Source organism: Triturus cristatus, chromosome 8 (genome assembly GCF_964204655.1).
Source record: "Triturus cristatus chromosome 8, aTriCri1.1, whole genome shotgun sequence".
Lineage (NCBI taxonomy): Eukaryota > Metazoa > Chordata > Amphibia > Caudata > Salamandridae > Triturus > Triturus cristatus.
Genome location: NC_140591.1, coordinates 936,224,681 through 936,247,344, shown reverse-complemented (window position 1 = coordinate 936,247,344; position 22,664 = coordinate 936,224,681).

Here is a 22,664-nt window from a genome sequence, read left to right as displayed (position 1 = left end):
ATCCATACCGCTCTTCACAGACGTACTCTTCAACCCATACACCCAGTGAATCACCCACATATATCCATGCACAGAGTCACAAACATAGACAGTCTGGCACCCATATAGATACTCAGACAACCAATCAATAACCCATATGGACACTCATTTAGCTACTCACCAACCCATGCAACTGCTTACACACCAACTGACAGACTGATACAGACATTCACATAGTTTATTGACTAACTCATTCATTCAGTAAGACATGTTTAATTACTCACTTATACAGACAGTCATGCACTTACTAAGTCATCCATTCAAACACTTATACACCCACTCATTCTCATTCTTCAATACACCTTGGCATATATATAAATATAAAACATATTTTAAACTTTACATATTTAAACTTTACAGAAACACACAATCACTGGATGATGTCATCAGTGATGTCATTTGAGATGTCATCAGTGATGTCATCAGAGATGTCACTGACCATGTCATAAATGATGTAATATGTGACGTCATTAGCAGTGCATTGCGGGGCGCACGTTATAGTTAGCTGAACTAACTATAACAGTGGAATTTCTATGGTTTTGGACGAGTGAAATGTCCAGCTAACTATCACGCCTCTGAAACCTATGGTTTTTTCAGTGAATTTCTAAGGTTTTTTAAATGCTAATTCCTAACTATAATGTGCCTGAAACCTATGGTTTTTTCAGTGAATATATATATAGACATACATACATACATACATATATATGTATATTACTTACTGGCAGTCGCCAGTAGGTAGTTATAGTTAGGACCTAGTTTCTATTCAAAAATATTTTTTTCTTTTCCCAATAACGTTGCCACCGGTTGATGAATCTTCGCGAAATTTTCAAAACTAATGGGGAGCTTCTGTCAGCTCCTGGCTTGAAAGTTTTGGGGTGATTTGTCAAGCGGGGCGGAGAAAAAAGGGGGGTCCCGAAACACATTTTCCACATGTTCATTTCAATAGGAAACTTTAGACAAAGCTACAGCCCGAACTGTTGAACGGACTTATACCAAATTTGGCAAAAAGGTAGCCCTTGGTTCAGAAGGAGACCCTTTTTTTAAATAGTGTAAATCCGTTTAGTAATTCCTGAGAAATTAGAAAAAGAAAAAGTTTTGGTATCTGTGGCTGCGATGGGTTCGCGAACAGTAAAGAAAAGGCGGCAGGGTAGAAACACTCTGACCCACTAGGCCTACTCAGGGGGTCTCACAAGGACCCCCAGGGCCAAAAACATAATTTTTGTTTTTATACTTTCAGCGGAATTCGTGTTGGGGTCGCGAATCCCGCCAATTATTTTTTTTTAAAGTGAAGCGCGGGATCCCGCGCTTCATTTTAATGAGGCCCCCAGGTGGGCCAGGTCCCATGGGCAATGTGGTTTTGATTTGCGGGGGCCCGTTGGGCTCCCACAGCCAAGGGATCCACCACCTCCCCGGGGCTATGGTAATTAAATGTGGGGGGCACGTGGCCCCCCTGCAGCCCCAGGGACCTCCACCTCCCTGGGGCTTTGAAAACAAAGGCGTGGGGGGGGTCACAACCCCCCCATGCTGCCTTGGGCATCACCACCCGTCGCCTCCCCAGTGCTGATATCAATAATAAGTGTGGGGGGGCTTCAGCCCCCCCCATACTGCCCCAGGGACCACCACCTCTCCGGAGCTTAAAACATTGGGAGGGGGGCCGCGATGGCCCTGGGGACCACCACCCTCCAGGGCCGGCTCCTGCAGTGTCCCGTTGTGCCCACCCCGGGACACTGCTGTTTGCTATGGCAGGGCAGGAGCCGTGCGGCTCCCGCCCTGTCATAGCAAACGCTGCTTTGCTTCCTTGAAGCGAGAGCAGGGAAACCTGCACTTGCTTCAATGAAGCAAAGCAGAATTGCTTTTGAGCAAGGGGAGCTGCATATCAGCAGCTCCCCTTGCTCAAAAGCAATGCCGGCTCCCAGGGGCGGTGCGTCCATTTGGTTGCTGGGGCATTGCCCCACCTGCCACTTGCCCCCAGGGCCCATCATTCTCGCTCTACACAGTATGTCTGATTGTTGTGTTGTGTTCAGAATCAGTTGTGTAATGTACTGAGCGAGTCGCGCAGCCCGTGCTCTGTTCCGGGACGGACGGCACGTGACCGGGCCACCCCCACTTGCCTGGTGGTGACTGACAGGTCCAGGAGACAACAAGCAGTGAGCGCAGCAATAGTGCGTATGTTCGATTTTGGGCATAGTCATTTTTAGACCAGCCCGAACATGTGCACTACTGCTAGCCTATGCCTTCCCCTTAGGAGAGCGAGGGACTGAGAGTCGCTTGCTTCATGCATGCAGCAGCCCCAGCCCCCCAGTCTCCTAATGGGCGAGGGGCATCTCTGCTCTCTAGCCAATCCTGGCGCTGCTAAGCTAATGCAGCGTCTTGAACAGCTTCATGATTGGTTACGTTTGTTGGCTTTTGCTTTTCACTTCTGTGTCAGGCTTGGAGGCCCCGTGGCTTGCAACATTGGACGGTGGTCCCGGCGTCCCGCGTCTCTTCCCTGGGCATCAAGGTCGGGTGAGTACTTTTTGATTTTATTCATTTAAAGAAAGTACGTTTTCTGACTGTTTCATGTCAAGTGGTGAGTTGTTGCATTTATTGCTATCCACGGGCTACGTGGCCTCTTTGCACGTTATGGGCATAAGTAGGTTGCTTGCTTGCTGCGTGAAGCTCAGGGCTTTTGTGTACAGCTTTGTAAAGTTTTCGCGTTTCGGGCTGTTGCTGGGCATATCAGTCTTGGGGCTGCTGCACCCCCCTCCCACTCCCTTACTCTGTGGGTGAAGCTTACTGTGTCCCCACACTCATTATGGAACTCACCATTCAGGGGCCCCTCCCATATGAGTCACCCCACTCATCCACAACCACAACAAAGATTTACTATGGCACATTAAAAGATGTTAGAGCAGACGAGGGTCAGAGGTCTGCGCCCCTACACATTGATCTGTGTTCCTCTTGCATATCTTAGGCACTCTCGCCCCATCCCCCCAGAGCCATATCAAACTTCATGTGGAGCCCAGGGCTCCAGTGGGGGGTGTGGGGCTGCTGGACTGGCTCTGGGCCTGGCTCGAGACTTCTTACAAAGTTGCCTCAAGGCAGTTACCAGCTTGTTACTGAACTCTGACCTCGCTGAGAGATGTAATGTCTCTGAGATGTGTTTAATAAATATTCTGCTCTTAAAGCAGTGTGTATGCTGGCAATGCTGACAGTGGGGTGCAGAGGTGAGAGATCGTGGTGGGACTGGGAGGGCATGCTTGGGACCCTCTGCTGTCCCAATGGACCCTCTGTTTGTTTGCAGACAGCATGCAAAATTTGGCACTTACCTTTCTGTCTTCTGAGAAGCACTGCGAGGCCCTTTGTTCCACCTGTACGGCCTCATGCACCCTACTGTTGACCCCTTAAACCTTTGGCAGTGGCCCTTGGATTCTCTTGAAGGGATCTTAGCATTGTCTATCAGGGTCCCTGCAACATTCGCGTAGGGCCCCTGCAGCCTGATGGGTCCCTTGCTTGTAGCTTCCCAAACAAATATTGCTAGGCACTCGAGGCTCCCGGTGCCAGGCACTCGACCATCTGTTGATTGAACTTAAACCAACGGTGGGCCCCCTGGCCCGCCCACCTGCACCTTAATGTATCTTTTCCTGAACCTGTTGACTCTTCTTTTTAGGCCATCTATAGGATTCCTGACACTATTTGCAGAGTCTCTTGACAGCACTAGTAGGGGTCTTGTCATGTAGGACTATAATGGTGGCAGGCAAGTTGTTTCTGGTAAAGTGTTGACCACTTTACCATGCTCATATGATTGAAATTGTACAATTTACATTGCACTTTTGCACTCGGGTCCCAAGCCAGTTGACAAGCGTGCCCCCACAAAGGTATTTGGAGATATGCCACAATAAGAGCAATATAACATGCACAGTGAATTTTACTGTCATCTATTGGTGGAAAGACAAATGTGATGATGTCTTCTTTTGTAGAATGCAGTAGGGTTTTACCATTTGAAAGCTAATAATCATTTTGTTAGTGTGCCTTTTCAACCTCCATTATCTTTCTTATAAGTCATATTTCTTACTCGATTTTCTGATTAAATATGTTTTCTGTGTCTGTGATTGTTTCTCAGTTTCCTACCAGCTCCTCTTAGGTACTCTTTCTCTGTGGCTATGCTGATCATTTCTGCTTCGGTAGCTGTTTTAAATACTTGGATGCATAAAATGTGTCGCTCAGAAAAGTGTTCGGGTTTTTGTGTCTTCCCGATTTTTGACCACTCCGAGAAATACAAGCCATATTGCACGCATCACGTGATCGAAAGTCGATTACCACCATCGTCCAATCGTTGACTAGAATTCAGTGGACGGTGGAGTGTGCACCAGCATCATTTCGCTCCCATTTTTCCATAAACATGTGCAAGTTATCTTCTCTGACCCTTCCAAAATAGTTTTGATTTCCATATCTATTGCACTGGAAAAACAGGGCTTGACCACTATTTCAATGAAACCTTATCCTAATTCCAGTTTTGAAAGCTTGACAGTGTCGTAATACTTTCCAGAAAATGTAACCAGTTCAGTCAAACTCATTTGTGACCTGAAGGGCAGGGTAGACGGGGCAGGAAAGTGAGATTTACTGTCCATTTTTGTCTTGAGGCATGGGCAGGAGTTCGTCACTAACATTGTCCAGAGTGGTACCTCACCTTTGTCATAACTTCTTCCCTAGATTTTAGTTATTAATGTTGAGCATTAATTCTATTCAACAATTGCTAGAGAACTGCACAGTTTATTCACTGGCTAACTACTGACTGCTCCCTTGACTCTTGATTTTAAGGCTATATTTACGATCACGATGACATTTGTATCTCTGGGGAAAAGCACACATAAGATTGAGCAAAAAAGGCAAGAGGGGTATGGCCCCCACCTCCCTTAGTAGAACTCTCTGGCAAACCCAATGGCTCCTGCTTCGAAACAACCGTAGTGGGATGAAGGGCTCAATCTCCAGGTGGGCTGCAGGTATTGAAGTATAGTTTGCAGTCCCGGGTCTTGGGAGAGTCCCTCTCTTTCAAAATTCAAACCAAAATGCGTTTCCACACGGGGAGCTGCATCTTAGCAGCTCCGCATGTGGAAAAGCAATGCTGGCTCCCGAGCGACACAGGGAGCTGGCAGTGACCGTGGGGGGAATGGGGACCCCCCCAGTCCCCAACGGAGAGAGGGCCAACCCCGGGGGATGGGGTCCCCGGGGCTACAAGTGCCCCCCCTCCCCAAAATTTTAAATAATTAAAAAACATTTTAAAAAACAAAGGCCGGCCCCGGGGGATGGGGTCACCGGGCCTTAAATGGCCTGAGGAGGGGGGCAACGCAGCCCCCCTCCAAAAGAATATTTTTTTTTTAAAAAGACCATGCCCCGGGGGATGGGGTCCCCGGTCCCCTTCCCAATTTTTTTTTTACAAAAATACATTTGGGGGCAGGCCCTGGGGGATGGGGTCCCCAGGGCCAAGAATATTAGAGAAAGAAGGGGGGCCACACAGCCCCCCCTTCTTAAAATAAAGATAAAAAAAGGACCAGCATTGCGCCAGAGGCCAAGCCCCCTCCTTTGAGCACTCTGCAAACGCGCCCCCTGGCGCATTTGCAGATGGGGGAAGAATTTAGCTTGAATACTGGGGGTCCCTGGGGGCTAACTAGCCCACCAGGAACCTCCAGTATGCCCCAGGGGGCTGCATTGCAGAGAGGTGTTCTGAGGCCACGCCCCTTTTTACACCTCTCTGCAACGCAGCTCTGTGGCGCTTACTGGAGTTAGCTGGTGGGCTGGTTGCACCCCAGGGACCCTCAGTATTCAAGGGGAGTTAATTCCCCAACTTAAAACGTGCCACGGGGCGCGTTTGCACAGCAGGGCCTGAGTTGACATGTGTGCAAACACACCCTGTGGCGCACTTTAAGTTGGGGAATTAATTCCTCTTCAATCCTGAGGGTCCCTGGGGGCCAACTAGCCCACCAGGTACCTCCAGTAAGCACCACGGAGCTGCGTTGCAGAGTGTTGTAAAAGGGGCGTGGCCTCTGAACACCTGTCTGCAACGCAGCTCTCTGGCGCATACTGGAGGTACCTGGTGGGCTAGTTGGCCTCCAGGGACCCTCAGGATTGAGGAGGAATTAATTCCCCAACTTAAACTGCGCCACAGGGTGTGTTTGCACACATGTCACCTCAGGCCACGCCCCCTTCCTTCACCACTGTGCAAATGCGCCCCGTGGCGCGTTTTAAGTTTAATACTGGGGCGCTAGCGAGCCCGGAGCAAGATGGCTGCGCCTTAGTGTAGCTCTGATGGTCGAGCTGTCAATCCGTCAATAATCCGCAACTACTGGCGCCATCCATGGCTAATAACGACAGCTGCCTGTTTATATATTGCTGTGGAATACTCTGCTACGAAAATTCACGTATTCCGCTGTCTCTACCCCTTGGAACACGACCTTGAGCTGACGGACCGCGCTGTGGGTAAAATGGCGGCTGCTGGATGGACCTGCTAGCTGCTTCATCGGTGGAAGGCTTCTATTCTGAGTAGCCGGTGGTGTGCTGTATACTGCGGTGCTGCCTCCTGACACCTATCTGTAGGATAGTGACTGCTTTCAGCTGCTGGTGGTACCCCTGAGCCAAGAGTTATCTACTGCACTGCATTATGTGGCTAATGGCGGCCCCGGTGTTGTGACCTACCTCATCGAGCCGGGTGCCGCTGTTGACCGCCTGCTGCCTGGACGGGGAGGTTGCTACGAGGCCCCTCTGCTTGGCGATGTAGTGATCGGCTGTTGTGGAGGGCCGAGCTCTGCGGTGAGGCCCCCGTCTGCAGTCCTGGGCGCTATCGCGGAATCGGAGGCCTGCGGAGCGGTGAGTTGCCTGCCGGACCAGCGGCGTTCCTGTGGGGCGGGACGCCGGCTGCTGAGTCTTGCCCTCGGGGTGGACTGCTCTGGGAGGGCTCCGCTGACTTCCGTGGCCTGCTCTCCTCACCGGGATTCTTCGCGCTCGCTGGCGGGGCCTTGGTCGGCCCGGGACGGGCTGCGGTGCATCTTGGTCCCGGCTGCGGCCGATCTCAGCGTGAAAGCCCGGCTTCTGAGTAAGCTTATTCCACGCTCTCATTCATCATTTCAGCAGCGAATTTCGTATGTATAATTAATGGCATACTGGTACACCCGCAATATGGTTGCTAATAATTAATGGCATACTGGTACACCCGCAATATGGTTGCTTTATTCAAGCCCTTCTGACACCTGCAGACCGTCGCCGGCACTCAGCTCCCTACTGTTAAGCCTTAGCTGGCCAGTTTTACACCATTAAGACTCACGCCTGCACAACAGTATTAGCTGCGGTATGTGATTATACTGCATCATATTGATTGATTGATCTATAAACTCACCACACTGGGTCTCCGTGCATGTGGCTTTCCACTGCCTGACCGCTTTACCGTCAATTTTATACCATTTAGACTTACACCTGCTTGATTGATAGAGGTGCGCTATGTAACTACACTGCATCATTCTGTTTGATTGACTTACAACTGCACCACACTGGGGCTCCAGCATGTGGTTCTCCCAATCACTGAATGGTAAATCACGCGTTTTTGAGCGCGATTGTTCTATCCTTTTTGTGACGACCTCTATATTTTTACATTTTCCCTGTTTCTTTCCCCACCCCTTCTCCTCTTTACCTCTCCTCACTCATCCAGGCAAACGTCCCAGGCATTTGCTTTACTGTTCAGTCCTGATGATGATCCCATAACCTTGTTGGGGATCGAAACGTCATCGACACTTACATCCTAACTCTAAACTACAATTCGTAAATTATGTGGAGTAGAAGATGTTTTCTTGTGATTGTGACTACTGTTAATTTGTATTCTTACTCAAAGATTCACTTTTAGGTCACCTGCCTGTGGTAAGGAAATCGGCTGATTTCCCAAAACCCTGTCATGTCCTGTTCACCAATTGTTTATGTATTGTTTTGTTCTAATTGTGTTTAATTAAATTCTTAACACGTCCATTTGGACATAAAAAGACCCAATCTTGATTGTACTATTGTGACTATTTATACTGATTCACCTTGCAAGGGACCGCTGTCTCTTAATAATTATTACTACCCTTGGTCCCTTCTGACTGTCAGGGTTCCCTTGTTCTGTTTTTAGAAGGGTATGAGCAGGGCACAAGTCCTAAAAAAAGAAGTGGGGGACTGACCAAGTTAGGCAGTATGCAAGTGACATCACATCCAAATGGTCGCACACTGCTGACCTACCTGCGTGTTACCCCAAAGAACTGTGGTCCCTGTAGTCAGCGTCGGCGGATACACCTATGCTCGTGTCGTGAGTGCAAGTGTGAATAGCGTTAGCCATCCCTGGACACGTGTTTCGAGGTAGTTGCCTCTCGTCAGCAGGGAGTAGGAAAGAGTGTAGGGTTGCTGTGTAGGCTGCTAAAATCATTATCAGGTAAAGTACCTCTCGTAGCAACGCAGGTGCGTAACCTGAGTCCGTCGACTCCCCGGCTCATGGAGCCACTAAATAATTACATCCAAATGGTCGCACACTGCTGACCTACCTGCGTGTTACCCCAAAGAACTGTGGTCCCTGTAGTCAGCGTCGGCGGATACACCTATGCTCGTGTCGTGAGTGCAAGTGTGAATAGCGTTAGCCATCCCTGGACACGCGTTTCGAGGTAGTTGCCTCTCGTCAGCAGGGAGTAGGAAAGAGTGTAGGGTTGCTGTGTAGGCTGCTAAAATCATTATCAGGTAAAGTACCTCTCGTAGCAACGCAGGTGCGTAACCTGAGTCCGTCGACTCCCCGGCTCATGGAGCCACTAAATAATTACATCCAAATGGTCGCACACTGCTGACCTACCTGCGTGTTACCCCAAAGAACTGTGGTCCCTGTAGTCAGCGTCGGCGGATACACCTATGCTCGTGTCGTGAGTGCAAGTGTGAATAGCGTTAGCCATCCCTGGACACGTGTTTCGAGGTAGTTGCCTCTCGTCAGCAGGGAGTAGGAAAGAGTGTAGGGTTGCTGTGTAGGCTGCTAAAATCATTATCAGGTAAAGTACCTCTCGTAGCAACGCAGGTGCGTAACCTGAGTCCGTCGACTCCCCGGCTCATGGAGCCACTAAATAATTACATCCAAATGGTCGCACACTGCTGACCTACCTGCGTGTTACCCCAAAGAACTGTGGTCCCTGTAGTCAGCGTCGGCGGATACACCTATGCTCGTGTCGTGAGTGCAAGTGTGAATAGCGTTAGCCATCCCTGGACACGTGTTTCGAGGTAGTTGCCTCTCGTTAGCAGGGAGTAGGAAAGAGTGTAGGGTTGCTGTGTAGGCTGCTAAAATCATTATCAGGTAAAGTACCTCTCGTAGCAACGCAGGTGCGTAACCTGAGTCCGTCGACTCCCCGGCTCATGGAGCCACTAAATAATTACATCCAAATGGTCGCACGCTGGTAGGACGAGCAGAGTGCGGCCAATCGGACTTTTGCAAGTGACATCATGGCAGTGTCATCAAAGCACATGACATCACGAAGCATGACATTCCATGTGGCATCACAGGAAGTGACCTGATATCTGATATGTGTATGTTGAAACACATGCCAACTGAAAATGCAATAAAATATGTTTTTAAAAAAGTTGTCTCCTGCAAAGCATATCATGTAACATGCAGATCACAGATTTTTATTTTATGTAAATAGGTAAGGTATAGGTATTTGACTCCTACACCTTGTAACCCTGACTATCTCATGTAACACATCTTGTACATTGATTTACATTTGGAATGGATAATGTGTATGTTATGTAAATCACTCTAACCCTCTGCTTCGGGATGAGTAGCACTATAAAAGAAATAAAATAGTGCTATTTAAATTGTTATTTGTGTAAATACTGAGCCAGACCAACCCATCTGATATTCTCACAGTGCATGCACTTATCTACAACAAAGTAAAAAACATGCATCTCTTAAGTACCTGTGAAGAGATAGGCTGTGTGCTTTAGTTTCCACACCCGTGCATTTGCATTTGTGAGGTTCCAGGATGCCTCTAGTTCGATACTCGATCAAAAGGAGGCCTCATGGCTCCTTAACTTCTGTCTTTATCGTTGTCCAGCTGTAGGTGAAAAAAAAACCCTCGCTGCCTCCACGTTGCCGCTGGGAATGGAAAGCCAACAACGTGCAGGAGATACTTAACGTGTCCTGGTGTCTCAAAACTACACTGGGACAAGTTCAACAAATTTCTGTGGGGCCCAACTTCTTTGCAGGGTGGGTGGCGTCCACTCTGTGAAAATAGTGGGTGGACACTGCGTACCCGCGTGTACTCCCGACTCGTGCCCTGGGTATGAGACTGCATCCCTTTTCTGAAATCTGGAGGTGCCTTTCCTGGTGAGTCTGAAGTTTCCAACAGAGACCAGGACCGATTTAAAGTTAGCAGGGATGTGTGTTCAGTGTATTGACTGATGATGTATCTATGTTATGGGAATGTAGGAGCAATGTAGACTTGAGAGTTTTATGGATGGAGCCTAAGAGTTGCACCAAATCAGCTATCAGGCTTCCTTGTCTGTTCACGTGCCCAACATTGAAAATGTGAGGATACCAAAGGAATGGATAAAAAGGGCGCCATTTCGTTGACTGAAGATATCTCCGGCTAGTAGGCATTGTTACGTTTGCCAGACAATTTGAATAAATATGTGGTGGCCTAATGCTGCTTGTCACACGAATCCTGAGTCGTTCATCGCACAACATGTGTCTACTGTTGATATATTTCCATGGTGGAATAAACCTTATCCTTATCAGAAAATAACACGACACACATTTCTAAGAAACAAAGTAATTTATAATTTAGTAGATTGTTCTGAGAAAATAACAGGCAAAAGTGTGGTAAATGTGAGCTCTAATAGGTTAATATGAATTATATACATTATAAACAAATATTTATTTCCATTAATTATTAAAGAACTATTGTTGTGCCAGCAGCATCAAACAAGCAATAGCGAGAAATCATTGAAAAATCCACAAGCTTAGCTGACTGTGAGTTTCACATTATTAACTATGGAAGGATGCCAACGTGAGTTGTTGGGGTTCAATAGACGACAATTAGGGTAAGCCAGGGTCACACCTGTTTCCACTCACTTAGCTTTTGGTACCTCAGGCTCTGCCCTTCCTAGAGGCAACAATAAGTATGTAAGCTGACCTTTTAGGGCTCTGCTTGTTTTTTGCAGGTATGTTCAACCAAAAAACATTCCACTTCTCTGCAGTGCCTGCCCCCTGTACACTCTCACTACAACGCTATTTCCATGGCATACTGTAAATTTTAATTTTCTTTTGTGCTGCAGATGCACTTTTCTTTTTTAGGTCGAGTCTTACAGACAATGCAAACTGTCTGGTTGCTTGTGAGGAAATATTGAGAGGTTACCAAGGACATACAGGGGCTTGCAGACCTCCCATTGCTTACCGTTGGTTGGCCATACTGTCACTCATATGTGCTTGATTTCTATTGTATGTCTTTTCTTGATTTAGCATGTCCATCTTGTGTTTGCCCCATCAATGGAGCAAAGTCTCTTTACCATCTTTTTGATTGGCTGGCTTCTATTCTTTCTGTGCTCATTTTTAGGGAACTTCTTTTTTTCAGCAATCTATGACAGTGCATGTGTTTTCCAGCTGTCTTACTCATGTGCTTTTCTCTCCACGCCACTTCCTCACTTTCGCCTATTTGCTCATGTTCCACATCCACAACCTAGTTGCTCTCTCTCACCTGCGTGCTTCTTCACCTGGGCTCCATGTTTCTCTCTCTTGCTCGTGTTCTCTCCCTCGTGTTGCTTCTCCCCCACCTATCATGTTGCTTCACCCCTACACTCTCTCTCAACCACTCATTCATTAAAAAAATATTTCAAACCGCTTTCACACCTTATTTTAAAATAGTGGTTTTGCACAACTGTTTTAGGTCAAAGCCTACCAAACTGCCTGATTTTCTTACAACATCTTGGGGACATTCTGAAAACGTCCCTGTGACTGCATTCCGCCCATTGCTGACCATCAGCTTTGTGATTTGTAACTCACATTTGCTTGCTTTCTATTTGCTGGCTTTATTTGTTTTAGGCTGTCCAGCTTGAGTTCATCTCTTCCCTTGCCTAAAATCCTATTTACTGTATTCTTCCACCAGTACTGGATTCTGTAAACAGGCCTTTAAATCTTGTTCTTATGGGGTGTGGCTTCGAGCGTCAAGATGGTGGTCGCACTCTAAGAGTGTTCTGGACCTCTTCATCATCTACTCATATCCTGAGGCTCCTTTCGCCATCGAAGGGTTATCAGAACCGGCCCGCATGATACACTGACGGTACATGCGGTGGATAAGGAACCCAAACTCACTGTACTGTAGTACCGACAGGCATGGTGTGGAAGAGCTGGCGGCTTAGAGGTGGTGAGATTACCGAGGTGCTGGATGAGAGGTTTCGGCTGATCGTGTCTCTCGATGTCGTGCCGGCATCAGGCTGGAGCCCTGGTCTGCATCGCCCTTCCCACAGCAGTGGTGGCGAGTGAAGACGCCAAGTCAGGGAAAATCCTGATCATGGGTGGCCCCTTGGGCAGTGGTGCTGACCTCGGAGACAAGAGAAGAGGTCGCTGTGCATAAGGATGATAGACCCTGATTTGCGGGTTGAAGATCAAGCTTCATCTGTGCCTGAGGTGTGAAAGTGGTGATCCCTGGTGATGCAGGCCCCGTGGTGGACCTGCATCTGACAGCTTCCCCGGTGTGGTGGCATCCGGGCCCCCTGACTGTGGAAGTAGCTCACTGGTGGGCCCCCAACCGGAGGCGCCCCTGCAACTGAGGGGGCGGTCACCGTACTAGGGACAGGCAGGGCCTGGCTCACAGGCTGAGGACCCGATTGCGATGGTGCCCGAGTTCCAATGAGCTGATGCTTATGGAAGCCCCGTAATTAAACCAACTTTACTCACCTCTGCCAACATATATATGGTCCCACGGGACAAGGGAGTCTCCAAACACTATGACACCGAGCGCTTCCTATGCCCTGATCGTCCAAGGCAGTAGAGTAAGCAGGGCCAACAGTGGGACTGGGAGACCCCTTCATCCCCTCCCCCCATTCCTGAGGCTAAGCCTAGCCTGAGGAACCAGACTCGCAGCCCACAATGCTCATCTGGCACCCAGTGACTGGAGGACACACCTCCTGAAGGCTCACCTCCCTCCCTCGCTGCATGAGGTGGCACACACAACCTTGGGGCCCAGGAGGGACCTACAAAAGTGAGACTGAACCCCCAATATGTTGTTGGCCTAGTGAGGGGAGTGTCTAAGGGAGAGACGCAAGGCGGGGCACCACTGGGCGTGTACGGATCCAGGTTTTTGGCAACACGACCCAATGATCAGTGATTGCAGCATTGGCCCTCGGAGACCCACGCCAGGAAGTTCAGTCCCTAATGCAAAAGTCAACACAGGAGCAAGACACAGGCGCACATGATCTACCTAATGAAGGTACGCGGCTGATGAGGAGGTAAAGATGCTATAGTCCTGGGAGCTCAGCAAGGTCGTCAATGGGATCTCAATAGAGGTAGACCAGCTGGGCACAAACTCATCTGACCTGACAAAACTCACCCCCTAATCCACCGTCCAGGTGGAAGTAGACCACTTGCTGGTCATCCAGTGAGCAGCCGAAAGGATTGCACAGGCTCCTCACCTGCTAGCCCCATCAGCCATGGGAAAAGACATAGCAGCAAAACCTCCCTCAACGCAAACCTGTACTGAGCAATATATCACGGGCAGGACTGGTGCCGGAAAGGACGTCCACAACAAGGCCCCTCTCCCTGAAGGAGATCTTGCCGTGATCCTGCAAGCCATGCGATCTTTACAAGACTCTGTGGAGAGCAAAATAGGTGAGGTACGAGTTGACTGCCCGCATAATGGGAATGGAGTCCCACATGTCCTCGGTGGAGGATGATGTACACTGTCTAAAAGAACAGGTTGCGCAACTCCAATTGCACATGAGAGCTATATAGGCACACAGGGAATGCAGAAAACCGATGACGGTGCAACAATCTCCACCTAGTAGCCATTCCCAAAGGAGCAGAACCCGGTCAAGTGGCAACCTGTGTTAAGACCTGGATCAAATCATGGATGCCAGCGGATGGGCTATCACCATGGTTCACCCTGGAATGCGCCCACCGAGCTCTGGCGCCCAGGCCTCCACCAAGGGTGCCCCGCACCAGCCGATAATTGCCAGAATCCCCAACTTCAAAGACAGGAACGCTATCCAACAAGCCACCCGCTCCCAGACAACCACTTCCTACCAAGGCCACAAAGTTATGATTTTCCCGTATTTTACTGGGGAGGTTCAAACACAGTGCCGATCCTATGCGGAGGTTAAACAGAAACCGCGGGCCCTGAACCTCTAACACAGACTGCTGTTTCCGGCTCAACTCAGAGTGGTTTTCCAAAACAAAACCCTCTTCTTTGACACTCCAGAAGCGGCATGGACTTGGACAACTGAAGAGCTTCTCCTCTGGCCCGTAAGACCACCTCTCGTCCTGCTCGGTACTCAGGAACCGTGCCACCCAAAGATCCCAGGCCTCAAAGACACTACAATCGCTCTTGCAGAAGAAAGAATAACCACAGAGAAAAATCCTCCTCGGCAGAGGCTGCTGCTCAAGCCTCCAGTACACTGTTCAAACGTCAGCAAACTTCCGCAAACCACAGGCTAGCCGCAAGACCAAGAAACAGAGGCGACAGGTTTCGAAGGAGGGCCCCACTCACCATTGATTATTGGGACAGAGAACACTGAACTAGCACAGACCCCGACGATATGATAGACACTCAACTAGAACCAGTCTCTGCAGCCATCTACAGGTATCCGTTTATGCTGCCCTTGACATTTATGGCTCTGCTGTATTTGGTGTGTCTTGCTTGAGTCTTGAATGCATCCTGCCACATGTAGGGTTGTACCACTTAACTCACACACTAAGCCTATATTTTAGTCTTGTTACACGCCCGGTTATAGTTAGGGTGACATATGCTTCCTTTTAAGAAGTATATGGAGGGGGGGTTGGTTGGGAGAAGGGACAGGGACATTGTCCCAAAATTAAACTCAGTTTCACTCCATGGACACAGCATTTACTTTCTACATTAGACGCATGCAGAGATTGCCGCCAGTGTGGTCTGACTAGACCACCAGATTGTTCCGGCCTCAGACACCCCGGCTCACCAAATATGCTAATGCTAGCCCCTGACCCCGTGTACATGCTATGGCCTGACCCAATATCCAGGAAACCCCCTGCAAATTCTCTCCTGGAATGTCAATGGGCTCCTTGATAAAGTGAAATGCACAGCGGTGCTGCGACACTCCGAAAGACTAGCCCCGATGTCCTTTTGCTCCAGGAGACACACCTCATTGGTAACCAATGCCCCTTCCCATAGGTTTGACAGGGTTCGGCACTCTGGGTTTGAATGGGGATCCTAAGGGGCTTCAATTCTCTTGCACTGTACCCTCCCTCTCACTCCCACCAAAGTATCCAAAGATCCACAGGGCCGCTATGTGGCCCTTACAGGGACTCTAGGGGACATGACCATTAATCTAGTCTCGCTCTATGTGCCTCTAACAACCCTCACACGCTCCCTGAAAGCCGCGGTTGATACCATCGCCTCCCTTCCCGCAGACTTAACAATAGTTGGGGGCAATTTTAATGCAGTCATGCAGCCACTCTAAGATGCCACCGGCACACCATCCGCAATTACGACTCAACATGCTAAACGAATGAAGGAATGGGCAAAACAAATGGGCTGTGCGATGTCTGGAGGGTATGGAATCCTAGAACGAGGCAATACACTCACACTTCAGCAGCACACCATACTCATGTGCGTATTGACCTGCTGTTCATGCCAGACCCCGACTGCCGCGCAGGGAAAGATGTTCGGATCCTCCCTCGAGGCATAGTGGACCATTCTCCCCTCCTCCTCCAGGTGGAGGGCCCTACCAACACCCTGCACCCCTCTTGTGACTCAACGTCTGGTTTCTCCAGGACGATACATTTCGGCACACACTCAGGAAAGATATCAAATACTTTCTAAACAACCAAGACTCAGTCTCCTCACAAGGTACGCTGTAGGAGGTTGGCAAAGCCATGATTTGAGGGCTCACCAAAGGCCATCTCAAAGCCTAGTGACTGGCAAGAGAGAGCTGGCTCTGTCTCCTGGAAGCCCAAGAAACCCGTCTGGTGCGCACTGAGGCAGAGACAGAGACAGGGAAGGAAATCCAACAACATGAACCCCTAAGAGAGGAAATACAGCACCTATCGCTCGAATCGGCAAAGCTCTTGTGGAGATTCTCTGTTTTCAGTGTCTATGGATAGGGAGACAAAAATGGCAAACTGTTACACTGGCTGGCCTTCTAACCATTGGTAAACCGAATAGTCCCAGAGATCCTCGACCAACAAGGTCAAATCCATTGCACGCCTACCTCCATTGCCCAAGCCTTTGCCAATTACTACCCCCGGCTCTACGCAGCATATCGGCCATATAGCCCTGATCCCGGGACACTGGACCTCACTCTCCCTCCTCATCTAACAGAGTCAGAAAAGACCCTACTAGATCAACCCATCATGATGGATGAAATTGGAGAGGCAATCTCCCTGACCGCGGCGGGATAGATGCCCGGGCCCCGATGGGTTCTCAGCAAAATATTATGTGGCATACCATGACACCCTAATACCTCACCTACATGTGTTTTATGGGGAAGTGGTAAAGGTAGGAGCCTTCCTGCCGGAGACGGATACGGCGACAATCATGGTCATACCCAAAACGCAGCCCCCATGGGCCTCCTGCTCAGGATACCCCCCAATCTTGTTAATCAACACAGAAGTTAAAATCTATGTGATGGTCCTCGCCACGTGCCTTAAATCAGTCCTCAGCAGCCTCATCCACCCGGACCAAGGCAAATTTATACCACACCACAGCACAAGGCACTGCATACAGCGCCTTCACCTGGAATTGACCCAGGGCCACTTTCTCACTCCTTACCTCACCCTCTTTTTGCTTGATTTTAAAAAAGCCTTCAACACTGTCATTTGGCGAAATTTGAAGGAGGGCTGGAGGCTGTTGGTACGGAACACCACTTCTGCAGTCCAGTGCGAGAATTATACTCTAATCCCTCGGCACGGGTTCTTATAAATGGAGCTCTCTCAGACATTTTCCTGATTCGGCGAGGGACACGGCAGGGATGCCCTCTGTCACCCCTCCTCTTCACCCTAGCCACTAAGCCACTAGCCTGCCATATCCGTGCAGACTTACAGATCCATTATAGGCTCTGGCGGGGAGAGCACAAGGACCGCATCGCTATTTATGCGGACGATGTTCTGCTTTTCCTTGCAGACCCAGCCCACTCGCGCCTCAGAAGCCTCCAACTTCTCCGCTCCTTTGAGGCAGCTTCAGGCCTGCGGCTAAACCCAACCAAATAAACACTGGTCCCCTTACACATATCTAGGGAATGCATAGACTGGCAGACAAATATTCCTATAAAGCATCTCTTCTTTAAATATCTAGGCATTTATGTGGCACTGCTCCCGGAGCTCGTCTGGTCACTCAATATTAATCCCTTACTCCGGAGAACGAAAGCGGACCTCTGCAAGTGGCAATCCCTTCCTCTCAACCCGATGGGGAAAGTCGCCTTATTGAAAATGATGGTACTCCCCCGGTTTCTCTATATTATCCAGAACCTTCCATTCCACCTCTCTCGTGGATGGTTCTGAACACTGGACAGCATGACCACGGCCTTCCTATGGAATACCTCGAGACCACGAATGGCCCTCACCTCCTGTCAAAAGGCCCCACACTATGGTGGGATGGCATGACCAACCTTGTTTATATTATATGGCCACTCGCATCCTGATGATACACGACTGGTACACCGGCGGCTGGTCCGACCCAGAGTATCGACTTGAACTAGAGAGCCTCAGGTTCTCTCAGATCCTGCCTACAGTCTACGAAACCACGATTCCTCACACACTCCCCGCAGTCAACAGGTTCTGGTTGCCTGGCTCTCAGCCTTGCGATACACACAGTGGGACAATAAACTGACACTGCAAACACCATTGTGGAATAGCACCGGGCTTGACGAGGTAGGGACACTAGAGGGCTTTCGTAAATGGGTCTTAATTGGAATCTCACAGCTTAGTGACATATGGTAAGGAAACCACAAGTGCTCCTTTCAAGATTAACAAAACCCACATGCACTGCTCCCTACCCAGTTCGACAAATACCTGCAACACGGACATGCCCTCACCCCTACACACTTGTGGACACCACATTCCCAGAGTTTAGTCCCATAAAAGCCCAAATCCTGTTGTGTCACCTCGGGAAGGGAGGGGTATCCAAGATCTACTGCTCACTAGTCAATAACTCCCGGACTTCTCTAGACCCCCTCAGACGTCACTGAGAGCCCTGGCTGGGCCCCTTGGAAGAGAAGGATTGGAGGGATGCCCAGATGGCCCCCACACCACCACTATTTCCACCAGACAGGCTAATCCAGCTCTACTTCCTCCACTGTGCATACATGACCCCTGCCCGTCTACACCAATCAGGGTTTCTGGCCACCCCGCATGCCCACGGTGCCAGGCAGAACCCATGAATTTCTACCACATGGTATGGACCTGTGGCCCCCTTGCCCTATACTGGGAGAAGGTGGCGTCCGAGCTGAACACTGACTTAGGTTGGGAGGTCCCACTTAGCCAGTTAGCTCTACTCCTGGGAGTCATGGATGGCCTGGATGGGACCTGGGTAGACTACATTTTTCTCGGCACAGCGGTTATGGTGGCCAAACGTGATATAGCAGCTGCGTGGAAGGACCCTGCCCCCCCTAATATCATCAAATGGTGTAGAAGGGTTGACTGGTGCGCGGCACAAGAAGAGCCCATATATGATACGAGAGGATGTCCTGGCAAACACGGCTGTGTGTGGGGGAAATGGTTGGGGATATTTACCTAATTGAAAAGAGGTGATGATGGGAAATGAATTTGAGATGATCGTGCTTATAATGATCCCACACAAAGAGCAGACCAATAAGACCTGTGACAATATTCATGTATGACCTGTTTATGCTGCTGGTTATGTATGCTTTTAACAACCAATAAAAATTTTCTATAAAAAAAAATCGCATTCTTATCTGTCACATTTGCTATGCATTCAGAGACAGAGGTCAAATGTCAATCTCTGTCTTCCAGGGAGCTTGGTGTCTTCTTTTCTTTCTCTGTCTTCAAAGTGAGAGGATTTATGTGAAAATCATGCTGGCTACTCTGGGTATGCTGTTCGATGTTATTTTTTTTGGCTAGCAGAAAACAAAATTTAAATGTCTATAAATGAACTGTGCAGATATTTCAGAAGATGGAAAGCACAAATGAAGCACATTTTTGATAATTCTAAAGTGTGGTGAAAAAATATTTTAATACTATGAAAACAAATTAATACACAAGGTGATGACATTTTCACACATTATTGTTTGTGCACTGTATACTTTTATCAGTAAAACTGTATGTCGGTGTCAATGTAACAGTCATATCAATTGAAGATGTATTGTCTATAATGGCAGTGTGCTACCACATTATCGTGGGTTTGCCCCATCAATGGACCATAGTCTCTTGACCATCGCTTTGATTGGCTGACTTCTAATCTTCCTGTGCTCGTTTTTAGGGAACTACTTTTTTTCAGCACTCCATATGAGTGCATGCGTTTTCCAGCTGTCTTCCTCATGTGCTTTTCTCTCCACGCCACGTTGCTCACTTTCACCAATCTGCTCCTGTCCTTCATCTTCATCTGAGTTTCTCTCTCTCACTGCGTGCTTCTCCCCCTGCGCTCCATTTTGCTCTCTTTTGCCAATGTTCTCTGCCTTTTGAAGCCTCTACCTCACCCACCATGTTGCTTTACTCCTACTTCCTCTTTGAACCTGCTCATTCATTTTATTTATTTTTCAAAGTGATTTCACACTACATTTTACAAGAGTGGTTTTGAACTCATTTTTCAGGTAGAGGCCTACCAGACAGCACCTTGGGGACATTCGGACAGCTTCCCTGTGAATGGGTTCTACCCTTTGCTTATCCTTGGCTTTGTGGTTGGTAACTCACATTTGCTTGCTTTCTATTTGCTGGCTTTATTTGATTTAAGCTGTCCAGCTTAGGTTTGTCCCTTCCCATTCCCATACCCTATTTATTGTATTCTACCACCAGTACTAAATTTCTATAAACAGGCTTTTAAATATTGTTCTTATCTTGTCACATTTGCTGTGCATTCAGAGACAGCGGTCAAATGTCAGGCCCTGTCTTCCAGGGAACTTGATGCTCACTTTATTTTCTCTGATTTCAAAGTGAGAGGATTTATGTGACAATCATACTGTCTACTCGTGGTATGCTGTATGATGTTATTTGTTTCTAGAACAAAACATAATGTGAATGTCTATAAATGAACTGTGCGGATATTTCAGAATATAGAGAGAGCAAATAAAGCAAATCTTTTGGTAATCCTGAAGTGTGGTGGACATCATTTTTTTAATATGATCAAAACACTAGGTGATGACATTTCCACGCATCATTGTTTGCGCGCTGGATGCTTTTATCAGTAAAACTGTATGTCTGTGAAATGTAATGTTCATTTCAATTGAACATGCATTGTCTGTAATGGCAATGCTTTACCACACCATGAATACTCCACTTTTCCCCACTCCACTCTACTCTGCACCACTCTATGACACTGCATCACTCCACACTACGCCACTCCAATCTACGTAACACTGTGTCACTGCACTATACTCTGCAACACTCCACTCTACGCCACTTCATGCGATGCTTCTCTACTCTACACCACTCTACTCTATGCCAGTGCACTCTACCCCACACTACTCTACTATGCACAACTGCACTCTTTGCCACTGCACTCTACTCTAATCCACTCTAATCTATTCTGCACAACTGCACTCTACTCTATGTCACTGCACTCCACACCACTTCACTCTAATCTGAAACAATCTACTCTACCTACCCTATTCCACTCTGCACCATTCCACTCTACTCCACTCCACTCTACTCTGTGCCACTCCACTCCACCCCACTGCATTCTATGCCACTCTACTCTACATCACTGCACTCTATGCCTCTGCACTCTATGTAAATGCACTCTACACCACTTTACTCAAAACCAGTACTCTCTACCCCAATGAACTATCTGCCAATCTACTCTGCACCACTGCGCTCTATGCCATTTCACTCTAATCTGCACTACTCTATTACTACACCACTCTACAGCACTCTCTGCCACTATGCTCTATGCCACTACACTATGCACCAATCCACTCTATGTGACTCTAATGTACTGTGCACCACTGCACTCTATGCCACTTCACTCTATGACTCTCTTCTCTACTCTGCACGACTCTACTCTATGCAAGTGCACTCTACCACTTTCTACTATGCACCACTGCACTTTTCGCCACTCTACTCTGCACCACTCTACTCTACATCAATGCACTATACAACAATGCACTCTATGCCACTGCACTCTATACAACTCTACAAGATTGCACTATCTGCCACTACTCTGTACCACTCTACTCTATGCAAGTGACTTTACCACACTCTACTATGCACCACTGCACTCTTCACAACTTCAACACTCTACTCTATGCCAGTATACTCTATTACAGTGCACTTTATGCCACTGCACTCTATACAACTCCGCAATATTGCACTTTCGGCCACTGAACTCAACACCACTCTACTCTATGCCATTCTGCTCTATGCTTCTGCACTCTACTTTGCACCACTCAACTCTACACCACTGTACTGCACTCTTCGCCACTCCACTCTACACCACTCTACTCTGTATGACTCCACTCTACAGTACTCTACTTTATTCTGCATCACTGCCCTCCACATCACTTCACTCTACACCACACTACTCTGTGCCACTCTACTCTACACCTCTGCACTCTACTGTTCACCACTACACTCTACCGTCCACCACTCCACTCTAAGACACTTCACTCTATTCTGAAGCAATCTACTCTATGTCACTGCACTTGACTCTACTGCACTCTACTCCACTCTATGTCATTGCACTCTATGCCTCGGCAATCTACTCTCTCACCACTCTACCCTACGTCACTGAACTCTACACCAATGGACTCTACACCACTTTAATCAAAGCCAATGCACTGTACTCTACACCACTGTATTTTATGCCCACTTCACTCTACTCCACTATTCTCCACTCTACAACTCTCCACTCCATAATACTCCCCTCTATGATGCTCTACTCCATTAAACTCTACTCTACTCTATGACACTCTATGCCACTCCACTCTACAATGCTCTTCTCAACGTTATGCCACTTTATGACACTACTCTACTCTACTCCAATGCCCCACTCTATGCCACTCCTCTCTGATACTCTATGCCACTTCATCCTAATCTACACCTCTCGACTCTACAACACTCTATTCCACTCTATGCCATTCCACTCTCCTACACCACTCCACTATATGCCACTTGACTCTACAACAATCTACTCTGCTCTAAGTCACTCTACTCTACAACACTGCACACCACTCTACTCATCATCCTTTATGCCACTCCACTCTGCTCTAGACCACTCCATGACACTGTATGCCACTTT